General features: G+C 45.2%; 1 protein-coding gene across 3 annotated transcripts in view; it reads right to left on the reverse strand.

Moving 5' to 3' along the window:
• ASH1L (ASH1 like histone lysine methyltransferase) overlaps positions 1-18779 on the reverse strand; it is a 168510-nt gene that overhangs the window by 137328 nt on the left and 12403 nt on the right. The window contains exon 1 of one of the 3 annotated variants that reach the window (XM_088465204.1): positions 5047-5127. The exons of the other annotated variants lie outside the window; for them this stretch is intronic. The gene's annotated coding sequence lies outside the window, so the exon portion shown is untranslated. Of the gene's footprint in view, positions 1-5046; positions 5128-18779 lie in introns of those variants that run through there. 3 annotated transcript variants of the gene reach the window in all.

Raw genomic sequence — 18779 nt, forward strand, 5'->3', positions numbered from 1 at the left:
CACCTGATTTGGATGTAATTACCCTCAAATTAAACCTGAAAGTCTGCAGGTAAATCACATCTTGTTTGTTTCATTTCAAAGCCATTGTGGTGGTGACTAGGGGCCAAAATATGAAAATTCTGTTACGGTCCCAATATTTATGTACCTGACTGTATAATAATCATCACCGATCCCTTCTATCTATCAGTAATTAGTGACTGGGGACACAGTGTGAGATATATAATACCTGGGAATACATAATAATCATCATCACTGATCCATTATATCTATCTATCCATCCATCCATCAGTAACTAGTGACTGGGGACGCAGTGTGAGACATGTAATATCTGGGAATATATAATAACAATTATTGATCCGTTCTACCTATAAGTAACTAGTGACTGGGGACACAGTGTGAGAGACATGTAATATCTGGGAATATATAATAACAATTATTGATCCGTTCTACCTATAAGTAACTAGTGACTGGGGACACAGTGAGAGAGACATGTAATATCTGGGAATATATAATAACAATTATAGATCCGTTCTACCTATAAATAACTAGTGACTGGGGACACAGTGTGAGAGACATGTAATATCTGGGAATATATAATAACTATTGATCCGTTCTACCTATAAGTAACTAGTGACTGGGGACACAGTGTGAGAGACATGTAATATCTGGGAATATATAATAATTATTGATCCGTTCTACCTATAAGTAACTAGTGACTGGGGACACAGTGTGAGAGACATGTAATATCTGGGAATATATAATAACCAACATCACCGATCCCTTCTACCTATCTCTAACAAAAGGGCCCAGTGATGTCATTATACACACACAGGGCTACAGTGATGTCATTATACACACACAGGGCTACAGTGATGTCATTATACACACACAGGGCTACAGTGATGTCATTATACATGCACAGGGTTACAGTGATGTCATTATACATATACAGAGCTACAGTGATGTCATTATACACACAGCTATATAATTACACACACAGGACTACAGTGATGTCATTATACACACACAGGGCTACAGTGATGTCATTATACACACACAGGACTACAGTGATGTCATTATACGTACACAGGGCTACAGTGATGTAATTATACGTACACAGGACTACAGTGATGTAATTATACGTACACAGGACTACAGTGATGTCATTATACACACACAGGACTACAGTGATGTCATTATACACACACAGGACTACAGTGATGTCATTATACACACACAGGACTACAGTGATGTCATTATACACACACAGGACAACAGTGATGTCATTATACAAACAGCTATATAATTACACACACAGGGCTACAGTGATGTCATTATACACACACAGGGCTACAGTGATGTTATTATACACACACAGCTATATAATTACACACACAGGACCCAGAGATGTCATTATACACACAGCTATATAATTACACACACAGGACCCAGAGATGTCATTATACACATACAGCTATATACACACACACAGGGCTACAGTGATGTCATTATACACACACAGGGCTACAGTGATGTCATTATACACACACAGGGCTACAGTGATATCATTATACACACACAGGGCTACAGTGATGTCATTATGCATGCACAGGGTTACAGTGATGTCATTATACACATACAGAGCTACAGTGATGTCATTATACACACAGCTATATAATTACACACACAGGGCTACAGTGATGTCATACACACAGGACTACAGTGATGTCATTATACACACACAGGGCTACAGTGATGTCATTATACACACACAGGACTACAGTGATGTCATTATACACACAGCTATATAATTACACACACAGGGCTACAGTGATGTCATTATACACACATGACTACAGTGATGTCATTATACACACACAGGACTACAGTGATGTCATTATACATACACAGGACTACAGTGATGTCATTATACATACACAGGGCTACAGTGATGTCATTATACGTACACAGGGCTACAGTGATGTCATTATACGTACACAGGACTACAGTGATGTCATTATACACACATAGGACTACAGTGATGTCATTATACACACACAGGACTACAGTGATGTCATTATACACACACAGGACTACAGTGATGTCATTATACACACACAGGACTACAGTGATGTCATTATACAAACAGCTATATAATTACACACACAGGGCTACAGTGATGTCATTATACACACACAGGACTACAGTGATGTCATTATACACACACAGGACTACAGTGATGTCATTATACAAACAGCTATATAATTACACACACAGAGCTACAGTGATGTCATTATACACACAGGACTACAGTGATGTCATTATACACACACAGGACTACAGTGATGTCATTATACATACACAGGACTACAGTGATGTCATTATACATACACAGGGCTACAGTGATGTCATTATACGTACACAGGACTACAGTGATGTCATTATACACACACAGGATTACAGTGATGTCATTATACACACACAGGACTACAGTGATGTCATTATACACACACAGGACTACAGTGATGTCATTATACAAACAGCTATATAATTACACACACAGAGCTACAGTGATGTCATACACACAGGACTACAGTGATGTCATTATACACACAGATATATAATTACACACACAGGACTACAGTGATGTCATTATACAGACACAGGGCTACAGTGGTCATTATACACACAGGGTTATAGTGATGTCATTATACACACAGCTATATAATTACACACACAGGGCTACAGTGATGTCATCATACACACACAGGGCTACAGTGATGTCATCATACACACACAGGGCTACAGTGATGTCATTATACACACACAGGACTACAGTGATGTCATTATACACACAGCTATATAATTACACACACAGGGCTACAGTGATGTCATTATACACACATGACTACAGTGATGTCATTATACACACACAGGACTACAGTGATGTCATTATACACACACAGGACTACAGTGATGTCATTATACACACACAGGACTACAGTGATGTCATTATACACACACAGGGCTACAGTGATGTCATTATACACACACAGGGCTACAGTGATGTTATTATACACACACAGCTATATAATTACACACACAGGACCCAGAGATGTCATTATACACACACAGCTATATAATTACACACACAGGACCCAGAGATGTCATTATACACATACAGCTATATACACACACAGGGCTACAGTGATGTCATTATACACACACAGGGCTACAGTGATGTCATTATACACACACAGGGCTACAGTGATATCATTATACACACACAGGGCTACAGTGATGTCATTATACATGCACAGGCTTACAGTGATGTCATTATACACATACAGAGCTACAGTGATGTCATTATACACACAGCTATATAATTACACACACAGGGCTACAGTGATGTCATACACACAGGACTACAGTGATGTCATTATACACACACAGGACTACAGTGATGTCATTATACACACAGCTATATAATTACACACACAGGGCTACAGTGATGTCATTATACACACATGACTACAGTGATGTCATTATACACACACAGGACTACAGTGATGTCATTATACGTACACAGGACTACAGTGATGTCATTATACGTACACAGGACTACAGTGATGTCATTATACGTACACAGGACTACAGTGATGTCATTATACGTACACAGGGCTACAGTGATGTCATTATACGTACACAGGACTACAGTGATGTCATTATACACACACAGGACTACAGTGATGTCATTATACACACACAGGACTACAGTGATGTCATTATACACACACAGGACTACAGTGATGTCATTAAACACACAGGACTACAGTGATGTCATTATACACACACAGGACTACAGTGATGACATTATACACACACAGGACTACAGTGATGTCATTATACAAACAGCTATATAATTACACACAGAGCTACAGTGATGTCATACACACAGGACTACAGTGGTCATTATACACACAGGGTTATAGTGATGTCATTATACACACAGCTATATAATTACACACACAGGGCTACAGTGATGTCATCATACACACACAGGGCTACAGTGATGTCATCATACACACACACAGGGCTACAGTGATGTCATTATACACACACGGCTACAGTGGTCATTATACACACAGGGTTATAGTGATGTCATTATACACACAGCTATATAATTACACACACAGGGCTACAGTGATGTCATTATACACACACAGGGCTACAGTGATGTCATCATACACACACACAGGGCTACAGTGATGTCATTATACACACACGGCTACAGTGGTCATTATACACACAGGGTTATAGTGATGTCATTATACACACAGCTATATAATTACACACACAGGGCTACAGTGATGTCATTATACACACACAGCTATATAATTACACACACAGGACCCAGAGATGTCATTATACACAAAGATATATAATTACACACACAGGACCCAGAGATGTCATTATACACATACAGCTATATACACACACACAGGGCTACAGTGATGTCATTATACACACACAGGGCTACAGTGATGTCATTATACACACAGGGTTATAGTGATGTCATTATACACACAGCTATATAATTACACACACAGAGCTACAGTGATGTCATTATACACACAGCTATATAATTACACACACAGGGCCCAGAGATGTCATCACACACACAGGGCTACAGTGATGTTATTATACACACACAGCTATATAATTACACACACAGGACCCAGAGATGTCATCACACACATACAGCTATATACACACACATAGGGCTACAGTGATGTCATACACACAGGACTACAGTGATGTCATTATACACACAGCTATATAATTACACACACAGGGCCCAGAGATGTCATCACACACACACACGCAGACAGGGGATATAACAGTACATCAGCCCTACGTCACACTGTGTGCAGCCCCTGGGTACTAGGCCAGCATCAGCCGTAGTGTGTAAAGACTGCACAGCAGCAGTGACACAAGGCGCAGAGACACACACACACACACAGCACTGTCACAGTGATTATATACCTGCCTGCCTGGCCTGCAGCCTGACTCCGCTCCTCCTGCTCCCAGATCAGCTATCTGCTGTGTTTACACTGAGGAGGGCTGGGACTAGCTGCCAATGTAACCCAACCCGCTGCAAGCCCCTCTACTGGGGGAGGGGAACCAGAGGAGGCAGGGGAGGGGGCCAGAGGAGGCAGGGACAGGGGAGGGGGACCAGAGGAGGCAGGGACAGGGGAGGGGGACCAGAGGAGGCAGGGACAGGGGAGGGGGACCAGAGGAGGCATGGACAGGGGAGGGGGACCAGAGGAGGCAGGGACAGGGGAGGGGAACCAGAGGAGGCAGGGACAGGGGAGGGGGACCAGAGGAGGCAGGGACAGGGGAGGGGGACCAGAGGAGGCATGGACAGGGGGCCAGAGGAGGCAGGGACAGGGGGCCAGAGGAGGCAGGGACAGGGGAGGGGGAACCAGAGGAGGCAGGGGAGGGGGCCAGGGATTAACTCTTCCTGGGATCAGGAGGCTGCTGGAGGCGTGTGATAATGTAAGACTATATTACACCGCTAGTGTACCTATATACTATACCAGGCAGCCGGCTGCTATTACACTGCTAGTATACCTATATCCTATACCAGGCAGCCGGCTGCTATTACACTGCTAGTATACCTATATACTATACCAGGCAGCCGGCTGCTATTACACTGCTAGTGTACCTATGTACTATACCAGGCAGCCGGCTGCTATTACACTGCTAGTGTACCTATATACTATACCAGGCAGCCGGCTGCTATTACACTGCTATTACACCTATATCCTATACCAGGCAGCCGGCTGCTATTACACTGCTAGTGTACCTATGTACTATACCAGGCAGCCGGCTGCTATTACACTGCTAGTATACCTATATCCTATACCAGGCAGCCGGCTGCTATTACACTGCTAGTGTACCTATATACTATACCAGGCAGCCGGCTGCTATTACACCTATATCCTATACCAGGCAGCCGGCTGCTATTACACCTATATCCTATACCAGGCAGCCGGCTGCTATTACACTGCTAGTATACCTATATCCTAAACCAGGCAGCCGGCTGCTATTACACTGCTAGTGTACCTATATACTATACCAGGCAGCCGGCTGCTATTACACCTATATCCTATACCAGGCAGCCGGCTGCTATTACACCTATATCCTATACCAGGCAGCCGGCTGCTATTACACTGCTAGTGTACCTATATACTATACCAGGCAGCCGGCTGCTATTACACTTATATCCTATACCAGGCAGCCGGCTGCTATTACACTGCTAGTGTACCTATATCCTATACCAGGCAGCCGGCTGCTATTACACTGCTAGTGTACCTATATACTATACCAGGCAGCCGGCTGCTATTACACTGCTAGTATACCTATATACTATACCAGGCAGCCGGCTGCTATTACACTGCTAGTATACCTATATACTATACCAGGCAGCCGGCTGCTATTACACTGCTAGTGTACCTATGTACTATACCAGGCAGCCGGCTGCTATTACACTGCTAGTGTACCTATATACTATACCAGGCAGCCGGCTGCTATTACACTGCTAGTGTACCTATATACTATACCAGGCAGCCGGCTGCTATTACACCTATATCCTATACCAGGCAGCCGGCTGCTATTACACTGCTAGTGTACCTATATACTATACCAGGCAGCCGGCTGCTATTACACTGCTAGTGTACCTATATCCTATACCAGGCAGCCGGCTGCTATTACACTGCTAGTGTACCTATATACTATACCAGGCAGCCGGCTGCTATTACACCTATATCCTATACCAGGCAGCCGGCTGCTATTACACTGCTAGTATACCTATAAACTATACCAGGCAGCCGGCTGCTATTACACTGCTAGTATACCTATATACTATACCAGGCAGCCGGCTGCTATTACACTGCTAGTATACCTATATCCTATACCAGGCAGCCGGCTGCTATTACACTGTTAGTGTACCTATATCCTATACCAGGCAGCCAGCTGCTATTACACTGCTAGTATACCTATACCAGGCAGCCGGCTGCTATTACACTGCTATTATACCTATATCCTATACCAGGCAGCCGGCTGCTATTACACCTATATCCTATACAGGCAGCCGGCTGCTATTACACCTATATCCTATACCAGGCAGCCGGCTGCTATTACACTGCTATTACACCTATATACTATACCAGGCAGCCGGCTGCTAAAACACTGCTATTACACCTATATCCTACACCAGGCAGCCGGCTGCTATTACACTGCTAGTGTACCTATATCCTATACCAGGCAGCCGGCTGCTATTACACCTATATCCTATACCAGGCAGGCGGCTGCTATTACACTGCTAGTATACCTATGTACTATACCAGGCAGCCGGCTGCTATTACACTGCTATTACACCTATATCCTACACCAGGCAGCCGGCTGCTATTAGACTGCTAGTGTACCTATATCCTATACCAGGCAGCCGGCTGCTATTACACTGCTAGTATACCTATATCCTATACCAGGCAGCCGGCTGCTATTACACTGCTAGTGTACCTATATACTATACCAGGCAGCCGGCTGCTATTACACTGCTAGTGTACCTATATACTATACCAGGCAGCCGGCTGCTATTACACTGCTAGTGTACCTATGTACTATACCAGGCAGCCGGCTGCTATTACACCTATATCCTACACCAGGCAGCCGGCTGCTATTACACTGCTATTACACCTATATCCTATACCAGGCAGCCGGCTGCTATTACACCTATATCCTATACCAGGCAGCCGGCTGCTATTACACTGCTAGTATACCTATATCCTATACCAGGCAGCCGGCTGCTATTACACTGCTATTACACCTATATCCTATACCAGGCAGCCGGCTGCTATTACACTGCTAGTGTACCTATATCCTATACCAGGCAGCCGGCTGCTATTACACTGCTAGTATACCTATATCCTATACCAGGCAGCCGGCTGCTATTACACTGCTATTACACCTATATCCTATACCAGGCAGCCGGCTGCTATTACACTGCTAGTGTACCTATATCCTATACCAGGCAGCCGGCTGCTATTACACTGCTAGTATACCTATATCCTATACCAGGCAGCCGGCTGCTATTACACTGCTAGTATACCTATATCCTATACCAGGCAGCCGGCTGCTATTACACTGCTATTACACCTATATCCTATACCAGGCAGCCGGCTGCTATTACACTGCTAGTGTACCTATATACTATACCAGGCAGCCGGCTGCTATTACACCTATATCCTATACCAGGCAGCCGGCTGCTATTACACTGCTAGTGTACCTATATCCTATACCAGGCAGCCGGCTGCTATTACACTGCTAGTATACCTATATCCTATACCAGGCAGCCGGCTGCTATTACACTGCTAGTGTACCTATATCCTATACCAGGCAGCCGGCTGCTATTACACCTATATCCTATACCAGGCAGCCGGCTGCTATTACACTGCTAGTATACCTATATACTATACCAGGCAGCCGGCTGCTATTACACTGCTAGTATACCTATATCCTATACCAGGCAGCCGGCTGCTATTACACTGCTATTACACCTATATCCTATACCAGGCAGCCGGCTGCGATTACACTGCTAGTGTACCTATATACTATACCAGGCAGCCGGCTGCTATTACACTGCTAGTATACCTATATCCTATACCAGGCAGCCGGCTGCTATTACACTGCTATTACACCTATATCCTATACCAGGCAGCCGGCTGCGATTACACTGCTAGTATACCTATATACTATACCAGGCAGCCGTCTGCTATTACACCGATATCCTATACCAGGCAGCCGGCTGCTATTACACTGCTAGTGTACCTATATACTATATCAGGCAGCCGGCTGCTATTACACTGCTAGTGTACCTATATACTATATCAGGCAGCCGGCTGCTATTACACTGCTATTTCACCTATATCCTATACCAGGCAGCCGGCTGCTATTACACTGCTAGTATACCTATACCAGGCAGCCGGCTGCTATTACACTGCTAGTGTACTTATATCCTATACCAGGCAGCCGGCTGCTATTACACCGCTAGTGTACCTATATCCTATACCAGGCAGCCGGCTGCTATTACATCTATATACTATACCAGGCAGCCGGCTGCTATTACACTGCTAGTGTACCTATATCCTATACCAGGCAGCCGGCTGCTATTACACTGCTATTACACCTATATCCTATACCAGGCAGCCGGCTGCTATTACACCTATATCCTATACCAGGCAGCCGGCTGCTATTACACCGCTATTACACCTATATCCTATACCAGGTAGCCGGCTGCTATTACACTGCTAGTATACCTATATCCTATACCAGGCAGCCGGCTGCTATTACACCGCTATTACACCTATATCCTAAACCAGGCAGCCGGCTGCTATTACACTGCTAGTATACCTATATCCTATACCAGGCAGCCGGCTGCTATTACACCTATATCCTATACCAGGCAGCCGGCTGCTATTACACCGCTAGTGTCCCTATATCCTATACCAGGCAGCCGGCTGCTATTACACCTATATCCTATACCAGGCAGCCGGCTGCTATTACACTGCTATTACACCTATATCCTATACCAGGCAGCCGGCTGCTATTACACTGCTAGTGTACCTATGTACTATACCAGGCAGCCGGCTGCTATTACACTGCTAGTATACCTATATCCTATACCAGGTAGCCGGCTGCTATTACACTGCTAGTGTACCTATATCCTATACCAGGCAGCCGGCTGCTATTACACCTATATCCTATACCAGGCAGCCGGCTGCTATTACACTGCTAGTATACCTATGTACTATACCAGGCAGCCGGCTGCTATTACACCTATATCCTATACCAGGCAGCCGGCTGCTATTACACTGCTAGTATACCTATATCCTATATCAGGCAGCCGGCTGCTATTACACCTATATCCTATACCAGGCAGCCGGCTGCTATTACACCGGTAGTGTACCTATATACTATACCAGGCAGCCGGCTGCTATTACACTGCTAGTGTACCTATATCCTATACCAGGCAGCCTGCTGTTATTACACTGCTATTACACCTATATCCTATACCAGGCAGCCGGCTGCTATTACACTGCTAGTGTACCTATATACTATACCAGGCAGCCGGCTGCTATTACACCGCTAGTATACCTATATCCTATACCAGGCAGCCGGCTACAATTACACCTATCTCCTAAACCAGGCAGCCGGCTGCTATTACACTGCTATTACACCTATATCCTATACCAGGCAGCCGGCTGCTATTATACTGCTAGTGTACCTATATCCTATACCAGGCAGCCGGCTGCTATTACACCTATATCCTATACCAGGCAGCCGGCTGCTATTACACTGCTAGTATACCTATATCCTATACCAGGCAGCCGGCTGCTATTACACCTATATCCTATACCAGGCAGCCGGCTGCTATTACACTGCTAGTGTACCTATATACTATACCAGGCAGCCGGCTGCTATTACACCTATATCCTATACCAGGCAGCCGGCTGCTATTACACTGCTAGTATACCTATATCCTATACCAGGCAGCCGGCTGCTATTACACTGCTAGTATACCTATATCCTATACCAGGCAGCCGGCTGCTATTACACTGCTATTACACCTATATCCTATACCAGGCAGCCGGCTGCTATTACACTGCTAGTGTACCTATATACTATACCAGGCAGCCGGCTGCTATTACACCTATATCCTATACCAGGCAGCCGGCTGCTATTACACCTATATCCTATACCAGGCAGCCGGCTGCTATTACACTGCTAGTGTACCTATATACTATACCAGGCAGCCGGCTGCTATTACACTGCTAGTGTACCTATATACTATACCAGGCAGACGGCTGCTATTACACCTATATCCTATACCAGGCAGCCGGCTGCTATTACACCGCTATTACACCTATATCCTATACCAGGCAGCCGGCTGCTATTACACTGCTATTACACCTATATACTATACCAGGCAGCCGGCTGCTATTACACTGCTATTACACCTATATCCTATACCAGGCAGCCGGCTGCTATTACACTGCTATTACACCTATATCCTATACCAGGCAGCCGGCTGCTATTACACCGCTAGTGTACCTATATACTATACCAGGCAGCCGGCTGCTATTACACTGCTAGTATACCTATATACTATACCAGGCAGCCGGCTGCTATTACACTGCTAGTGTACCTATATACTATACCAGGCAGCCGGCTGCTATTACACCTATATCCTATACCAGGCAGCCGGCTGCTATTACACTGCTAGTATACCTATATCCTATACCAGGCAGCCGGCTGCTATTACACTGCTAGTATACCTATATCCTATACCAGGCAGCCGGCTGCTATTACACTGCTATTACACCTATATCCTATACCAGGCAGCCGGCTGCTATTACACTGCTAGTGTACCTATATACTATACCAGGCAGCCGGCTGCTATTACACCTATATCCTATACCAGGCAGCCGGCTGCTATTACACCTATATCCTATACCAGGCAGCCGGCTGCTATTACACTGCTAGTGTACCTATATACTATACCAGGCAGCCGGCTGCTATTACACTGCTAGTGTACCTATATACTATACCAGGCAGACGGCTGCTATTACACCTATATCCTATACCAGGCAGCCGGCTGCTATTACACCGCTATTACACCTATATCCTATACCAGGCAGCCGGCTGCTATTACACTGCTATTACACCTATATACTATACCAGGCAGCCGGCTGCTATTACACTGCTATTACACCTATATCCTATACCAGGCAGCCGGCTGCTATTACACTGCTATTACACCTATATCCTATACCAGGCAGCCGGCTGCTATTACACCGCTAGTGTACCTATATACTATACCAGGCAGCCGGCTGCTATTACACTGCTAGTATACCTATATACTATACCAGGCAGCCGGCTGCTATTACACTGCTAGTGTACCTATATCCTATACCAGGCAGCCGGCTGCTATTACACTGCTAGTGTACCTATATCCTATACCAGGCAGCCGGCTGCTATTACACCGCTATTACACCTATATCCTAAACCAGGCAGCCGGCTGCTATTACACTGCTAGTATACCTATATCCTATACCAGGCAGCCGGCTGCTATTACACCTATATCCTATACCAGGCAGCCGGCTGCTATTACACCGCTAGTGTCCCTATATCCTATACCAGGCAGCCGGCTGCTATTACACTGCTATTACACCTATATCCTATACCAGGCAGCCGGCTGCTATTACACTGCTATTACACCTATATCCTATACCAGGCAGCCGGCTGCTATTACACCGCTAGTGTCCCTATATCCTATACCAGGCAGCCGGCTGCTATTACACTGCTATTACACCTATATCCTATACCAGGCAGCCGGCTGCTATTACACTGCTAGTATACTTATATCCTATACCAGGCAGCCGGCTGCTATTACACTGCTAGTATACCTATATCCTATACCAGGCAGCCGGCTGCTATTACACTGCTAGTATACCTATATCCTATACCAGGCAGCCGGCTGCTATTACACTGCTAGTGTACCTATATCCTATACCAGGCAGCCGGCTGCTATTACACCTATATCCTATACCAGGCAGCCGGCTGCTATTACACTGCTAGTGTACCTATATACTATACCAGGCAGCCGGCTGCTATTACACTGCTATTACACCTATATCCTATACCAGGCAGCCGGCTGCTATTACACTGCTATTACACCTATATACTATACCAGGCAGCCGGCTGCTATTACACTGCTAGTATACCTATATACTATACCAGGCAGCCGGCTGCTATTACACTGCTAGTATACCTATATCCTATACCAGGCAGCCAGCTGCTATTACACTGCTAGTGTACCTATATCCTATACCAGGCAGCCGGCTGCTATTACACCGCTATTACACCTATATCCTAAACCAGGCAGCCGGCTGCTATTACACTGCTAGTATACCTATATCCTATACCAGGCAGCCGGCTGCTATTACACCTATATCCTATACCAGGCAGCCGGCTGCTATTACACCGCTAGTGTCCCTATATCCTATACCAGGCAGCCGGCTGCTATTACACTGCTATTACACCTATATCCTATACCAGGCAGCCGGCTGCTATTACACTGCTATTACACCTATATCCTATACCAGGCAGCCGGCTGCTATTACACCGCTAGTGTCCCTATATCCTATACCAGGCAGCCGGCTGCTATTACACTGCTATTACACCTATATCCTATACCAGGCAGCCGGCTGCTATTACACTGCTAGTATACTTATATCCTATACCAGGCAGCCGGCTGCTATTACACTGCTAGTATACCTATATCCTATACCAGGCAGCCGGCTGCTATTACACTGCTAGTATACCTATATCCTATACCAGGCAGCCGGCTGCTATTACACTGCTAGTGAACCTATATCCTATACCAGGCAGCCGGCTGCTATTACACCTATATCCTATACCAGGCAGCCGGCTGCTATTACACTGCTAGTGTACCTATATACTATACCAGGCAGCCGGCTGCTATTACACTGCTAGTGTACCTATATACTATATCAGGCAGACGGCTGCTATTACACTGCTATTACACCTATATCCTATACCAGGCAGCCGGCTGCTATTACACCGCTATTACACCTATATCCTATACCAGGCAGCCGGCTGCTATTACACTGCTATTACACCTATATACTATACCAGGCAGCCGGCTGCTATTACACTGCTATTACACCTATATCCTATACCAGGCAGCCGGCTGCTATTACACCGCTAGTGTACCTATATACTATACCAGGCAGCCGGCTGCTATTACACTGCTAGTATACCTATATCCTATACCAGGCAGCCGGCTGCTATTACACTGCTAGTGTACCTATATCCTATACCAGGCAGCCGGCTGCTATTACACTGCTAGTATACCTATATCCTATACCAGGCAGCCGGCTGCTATTACACTGCTATTACACCTATATGCTATACCAGGCAGCCGGCTGCTATTATACCTATATACTATACCAGGTAGCCGGCTGCTATTACACCTATATCCTAAACCAGGCAGCCGGCTGCTGTTACACTGCTAGTGTACCTATATCCTATACCAGGCAGCCGGCTGCTATTACACTGCTAGTGTACCTATATCCTATACCAGGCAGCCGGCTGCTATTACACTGCTAGTGTACCTATATCCTATACCAGGCAGCCGGCTGCTATTACACTGCTATTACACCTATATCCTATACCAGGCAGCCGGCTGCTATTACACTGCTATTACACCTATATACTATACCAGGCAGCCGGCTGCTATTACACTGCTAGTATACCTATATCCTACACCAGGCAGCCGGCTGCTATTACACTGCTATTACACCTATATCCTATACCAGGCAGCCGGCTGCTATTACACTGCTATTACACCTATATCCTATACCAGGCAGCCGGCTGCTATTACACTGCTATTACACCTATATCCTATACCAGGCAGCCGGCTGCTATTACACCTATATCCTATACCAGGCAGCCGGCTGCTATTACACTTATATCCTATACCAGGCAACCGGCTGCTATTACACTGCTATTACACCTATATCCTATACCAGGCAGCCGGCTGCTATTACACCTATATCCTATACCAGGCAGCCGGCTGCTATTACACCTATATCCTATACCAGGCAGCCGGCTGCTATTACACTGCTATTACACCTATATCCTATACCAGGCAGCCGGCTGCTATTACACTGCTAGTGTACCTATATCCTATACCAGGCAGCCGGCTGCTATTACACCTATATCCTATACCAGGCAGCCGGCTGCTATTACACTGCTATTACACCTATATCCTATACCAGGCAGCCGGCTGCTATTACACTGCTATTACACCTATATCCTATACCAGGCAGCCGACTGCTATTACACCGCTAGTATACCTATATCCTATACCAGGCAGCCGGCTGCTATTACACCGCTAGTATACCTATATACTATACCAGGCAGCCGGCTGCTATTACACTGCTAGTATACCTATATCCTATACCAGGCAGCCGGCTGCTATTACACCTATATCCTATACCAGGCAGCCGGCTGCTATTACACTGCTAGTGTACCTATATCCTATACCAGGCAGCCGGCTGCTATTACACCTATATCCTATACCAGGCAGCCGGCTGCTATTACAACTATATCCTATACCAGGCAGCCGACTGCTATTACACCGCTAGTGTACCTATATCCTATACCAGGCAGCCGGCTGCTATTACACTGCTAGTATACCTATATCCTATACCAGGCAGCCGGCTGCTATTACACCTATATCCTATACCAGGCACCCGGCTGCTATTACACTGCTATTACACCTATATCCTATACCAGGCAGCCGGCTGCTATTACACTGCTATTACACCTATATCCTATACCAGGCAGCCGGCTGCTATTACACTGCTAGTGAACCTATATCCTATACCAGGCAGCCGGCTGCTATTACACTGCTAGTGAACCTATATCCTATACAAGGCAGCCGGCTGCTATTACACCTATATACTATACCAGGCAGCCGGCTGCTATTACATTGCTATTACACCTGTATCCTATACCAGGCAGCCGGCTGCTATTACACCGCTAGTATACCTATATACTATACCAGGCAGCCGGCTGCTATAACACCTATATCCTATACCAGGCAGCCGGCTGCTATTACACCGCTAGTGTCCCTATATCCTATACAGGCAGCCGGCTGCTATTACACCTATATCCTATACTAGGCAGCCGGCTGCTATTACACTGCTAGTATACCTATATCCTATACCAGGCAGCCGGCTACTATTACACTGCTAGTGTACCTATATACTATACCAGGCAGCCGGCTACTATTACACTGCTAGTATACCTATATCCTATACCAGGCAGCCGGCTACTATTACACTGCTAGTGTACCTATATACTATACCAGGCAGCCGGCTGCTATTACACTGCTAGTGTACCTATATCCTATACCAGGCAGCCGGCTGCTATTACACTGCTATTACACCTATATACTATACCAGGCAGCCGGCTGCTATTAGACCGCTATTACACCTATATCCTATACCAGGCAGCCGGCTGCTATTAGACCGCTATTACACCTATATACTATACCAGGCAGCCGGCTGCTATTACACCGCTATTACACCTATATACTATACCAGGCAGCCGGCTGCTATTAGACCGCTATTACACCTATATCCTATACCAGGCAGCCGGCTGCTATTACACCGCTATTACACCTATATCCTATACCAGGCAGCCGGCTGCTATTACACCGCTAGTGTACCTATATCCTATACCAGGCAGCCGGCTGCTATTACACTGCTAGTATACCTATATCCTATACCAGACAGCCGGCTGCTATTACACTGCTAGTGTACCTATATCCTATACCAGGCAGCCGGCTGCTATTAGACCGCTATTACACCTATATCCTATACCAGGCAGCCGGCTGCTATTACACCGCTAGTGTACCTATATCCTATACAAGGCAGCCGGCTGCTATTACACCGCTAGTATACCTATATACTATACCAGGCAGCCGGCTGCTATTACACCGCTAGTATACCTATATCCTATACCAGGCAGCCGGCTGCTATTACACCGCTAGTATACCTATACCAGGCAGCCGGCTGCTATTACACTTATATCCTATACCAGGCAGCCGGCTGCTATTACACCTATATCCTATACCAGGCAGCCGGCTGCTATTACACTGCTAGTATACCTATATCCTATACCAGGCAGCCGGCTGCTATTACACCGCTAGTGTACCTATATCCTATACCAGGCAGCCGGCTACTATTACACTGCTAGTGTACCTATATCCTATACCAGGCAGCCGGCTGCTATTACACTGCTATTACACCTATATCCTATACCAGGCAGCCGGCTGCTATTACACTGCTATTACACCTATATCCTATACCAGGCAGCCGGCTGCTATTACACTGCTAGTGTACCTATATCCTATACCAGGCAGCCATCTTAACCCTAACCCTCCCCACCTGCATCCTAACCCTCCCTCCCTGCATCCTAACCCCCCATTCCGCATCCAAACCCCCCATTCCGCAGCCTAACCCTTCCTTTCCCGCAGCCTAACCCCCCATCCCGCAGCCTAACCCTCCCTTCCTGCATCCTAACCCCCCATCCCGCAGCCTAACCCTCCCTTACTGCACACAGGAGTACAGGAGTGACTGACTGACGTTCTTTCCTTATATATATCAGTATAGCACAGGAGTGACTGACGTACTTTCCTTATATATATCAGTATAGCACAGGAGTGACTGACGTACTTTCCTTATATATATATCAGTATAGCACAGGAGTGACTGACGTACTTTCCTTATATATATCAGTATAGCACAGGAGTGACTGACGTACTTTCCTTATATATATATCAGTATAGCACAGGAGTGACTGACGTACTTTCCTTATATATATCAGTATAGCACAGGAGTGACTGACGTACTTTCCTTATATATATCAGTATAGCACAGGAGTGACTGACGTACTTTCCTTATATATATCAGTATAGCACAGGAGTGACTGACGTACTTTCCTTATATATATATCAGTATAGCACAGGAGTGACTGACGTACTTTCCTTATATATATATCAGTATAGCACAGGAGTGACTGACGTACTTTCCTTATATATATATCAGTATAGCACAGGAGTGACTGACGTACTTTCCTTATATATATATCAGTAAAGCACAGGAGTGACTGACGTACTTTCCTTATATATATCAGTATAGCACAGGAGTGACTGACGTACTTTCCTTATATATATCAGTATAGCACAGGAGTGACTGACGTACTTTCCTTATATATATATCAGTATAGCACAGGAGTGACTGACGTACTTTCCTTATATATATCAGTATAGCACAGGAGTGACTGACGTACTTTCCTTATATATATATCAGTATAGCACAGGAGTGACTGACGTACTTTCCTTATATATATATCAGTATAGCACAGGAGTGACTGACGTACTTTCCTTATATATATCAGTATAGCACAGGAGTGACTGACGTACTTTCCTTATATATATCAGTATAGCACAGGAGTGACTGACGTACTTTCCTTATATATATCAGTATAGCACAGGAGTGACTGACGTACTTTCCTTATATATATATCAGTATAGCACAGGAGTGACTGACGTACTTTCCTTATATATATCAGTATAGCACAGGAGTGACTGACGTACTTTCCTTATATATATATCAGTATAGCACAGGAGTGACTGACGTACTTTCCTTATATATATCAGTATAGCACAGGAGTGACTGACGTACTTTCCTTATATATATCAGTATAGCACAGGAGTGACTGACGTACTTTCCTTATATATATATCAGTATAGCACAGGAGTGACTGACGTACTTTCCTTATATATATATCAGTATAGCACAGGAGTGACTGACGTACTTTCCTTATATATATATCAGTATAGCACAGGAGTGACTGACGTACTTTCCTTATATATATCAGTATAGCACAGGAGTGACTGACGTACTTTCCTTATATATATCAGTATAGCACAGGAGTGACTGACGTACTTTCCTTATATATATCAGTATAGCACAGGAGTGACTGACGTACTTTCCTTATATATATATCAGTATAGCACAGGAGTGACTGACGTACTTTCCTTATATATATCAGTATAG

The sequence above is a fragment of the Taudactylus pleione genome, unplaced genomic scaffold (assembly GCF_031769625.1).
Source record: "Taudactylus pleione unplaced genomic scaffold, aTauple2 ptg001907l, whole genome shotgun sequence".
Taxonomy (NCBI): Eukaryota; Metazoa; Chordata; class Amphibia; order Anura; family Myobatrachidae; genus Taudactylus; species Taudactylus pleione.